This window comes from Nanorana parkeri, unplaced genomic scaffold, assembly GCF_000935625.1.
Source record: "Nanorana parkeri isolate BGI_ZX_2015 unplaced genomic scaffold, ASM93562v1 scaffold2245, whole genome shotgun sequence".
Taxonomy (NCBI): domain Eukaryota; kingdom Metazoa; phylum Chordata; class Amphibia; order Anura; family Dicroglossidae; genus Nanorana; species Nanorana parkeri.
Genome location: NW_017308513.1, coordinates 115316 through 117976, shown reverse-complemented (window position 1 = coordinate 117976; position 2661 = coordinate 115316). Strand labels below are relative to the sequence as shown.

Sequence of the window (2661 nt, the reverse complement as noted above, 5' to 3'; positions counted from 1 at the left end):
ATATATACACATATAAATACATGAATTAAATAAATAACCATATAAATACATAAAATACATAAATAACGATATAAATACATACATTAAATAAAATAAAATAGATGAAAACCACACAAAAGAAAAATAATTTAAAATGCATTAGGGAATAGGATACACGTGTTTTCAGCCAGCACGGGGCCCTACGCTGCTTTCCCGGTGGACATCATGCCCGGTGGAATTATTTGCTCGGCCTGAGCTGACTCTTATATCAGGAGATGGTAAATCCATTTCCCCTCAAGCAGCTGTTGATGGCTGCGGCTGTTGATGGCTGCGGCTGTGGCTGTTGATGGCTGCGGCTGTTGATGGCTGCGGCTGCTGATGGCTGCGGTTGTTGATGTACTCCCTGCCATCCTGTACTCCCTGCCACCCTGTACTCCCTGTCACCCTGTACTCCCCCCCACCCTGTACTCCCTGCCACCCTGTACTCCCTGTCACCCTGTACTCCCCCCCACCCTGTACTCCCTGCCACCCTGTACTCCCTGTCACCCTGTACTCCCCCCCACCCTGTACTCCCTGCCACCCTGTACTCCCTGTCACCCTGTACTCCCCCCCACCCTGTACTCCCTGCCACCCTGTACTCCCTGTCACCCTGTACTCCCCCCCACCCTGTACTCCCTGCCACCCTGTACTCCCTGTCACCCTGTACTCCCCCCCACCCTGTACTCCCTGCCACCCTGTACTCCCTGTCACCCTGTACTCCCCCCCACCCTGTACTCCCTGCCACCCTGTACTCCCTGTCACCCTGTACTCCCCCCCACCCTGTACTCCCTGCCACCCTGTACTCCCTGTCACCCTGTACTCCCCCCCACCCTGTACTCCCTGCCACCCTGTACTCCCTGTCACCCTGTACTCCCCCCCACCCTGTACTCCCTGCCACCCTGTACTCCCTGTCACCCTGTACTCCCCCCCACCCTGTACTCCCTGCCACCCTGTACTCCCTGTCACCCTGTACTCCCCCCCACCCTGTACTCCCTGCCACCCTGTACTCCCTGTCACCCTGTACTCCCCCCCACCCTGTACTCCCTGCCACCCTGTACTCCCTGTCACCCTGTACTCCCCCCCACCCTGTACTCCCTGCCACCCTGTACTCCCTGTCACCCTGTACTCCCCCCCACCCTGTACTCCCTGCCACCCTGTACTCCCCGCCACCCGGTACTCCCCGCCACCCTGTACTGCCCGCCACCCTGTACTCCCCGCCACCCTGTACTCCCTGTCACCCTGTACTCCTTGTCACCCTGTACTCCCCGCCACCCTGTACTCCCTGTCACCCTGTACTCCTTGTCACCCTGTACTCCCCGCCACCCTGTACTCCCTGCCACCCTGTACTCCCTGTCACCCTGTACTCCCTGCCACCCTGTACTCCCTGCCACCCTGTACTCCCTGCCACCCTGTACTCCCCGCCACCCTGTACTCCCTGCCACCCTGTACTCCCTGCCACCCTGTACTCCCTGCCACCCTGTACTCCCTGCCACCCTGTACTCCCCGCCACCCTGTACTCCCTGCCACCCTGTACTCCCTGCCACCCTGTACTCCCTGCCACCCTGTACTCCCTGCCACCCTGTACTCCCCGCCACCCTGTACTCCCTGCCACCCTGTACTCCCTGCCACCCTGTACTCCCTGCCACCCTGTACTCCCTGCCACCCTGTACTCCCCGCCACCCTGTACTCCCTGCCACCCTGTACTCCCTGCCACCCTGTACTCCCCGCCACCCTGTACTCCCTGCCACCCTGTACTCCCCGCCACCCTGTACTCCCTGCCACCCTGTACTCCCTGCCACCCTGTACTCCCTGCCACCCTGTACTCCCCGCCACCCTGTACTCCCTGTCACCCTGTACTCCTTGTCACCCTGTACTCCCCGCCACCCTGTACTCCCTGTCACCCTGTACTCCTTGTCACCCTGTACTCCCCGCCACCCTGTACTCCCTGCCACCCTGTACTACCTGTCACCCTGTACTCCCCGCCACCCTGTACTCCCTGCCACCCTGTACTCCCTGTCACCCTGTACTCCCCCCCACCCTGTACTCCTTGCCACCCTGTACTCCCTGCCACCCTGTACTCCCTGCCACCCGGTACTCCCAGCCACCCTGTACTCCCTGCCACCCGGTACTCCCAGCCACCCGGATATAAGGGTGGATACAGATGGGGGAGGAGCTTACAATCTATTAGGGTATAAGGGTGGATACAGAAGGGGAGGAGCTTACAATCTATTAGGGTATAAGGGAGGATACAGAAGGTCGAAGAGCTTACAATCTATTAGGGTATAAGGGGGATACAGAAGGTAGAACAGCTTACACTCTATCAGGATATAAGGGAGCATACAGAAAGTAGAAGAGCTTACACTCTATTAGGGTATAAGGGAGGATACAGAAGGTAGAAGAGCTTACAATCTATTAGGATATAAGGGAGGAGACAGAAGGGGAGGAGCCTGCAATCTATTAGGGTATAAGGGAGATACAGAAGGTAGAAGAGCTTACACTCTATCAGGATATAAGGGAGGATACAGGAGGTAGAAGAGCTTACAATCTATTAGGGTATAAGGGAGGATACAGAGGGTGTAAGGGTTAACTAACATCATAGTCCTGGAATGTCATAGACGACTTGTATGTTCGGGTGGAGAATGG

The 2661-nt window shown here is 57.3% G+C and overlaps 1 protein-coding gene across 2 annotated transcripts in view; it reads left to right on the top strand.

Annotated features, from left to right (window-relative positions):
• The window catches only part of LOC108801194 (unconventional myosin-Ig-like), a 119532-nt gene that overhangs the window by 29694 nt on the left and 87177 nt on the right, over nt 1–2661 (top strand). The window lies entirely within an intron of this gene.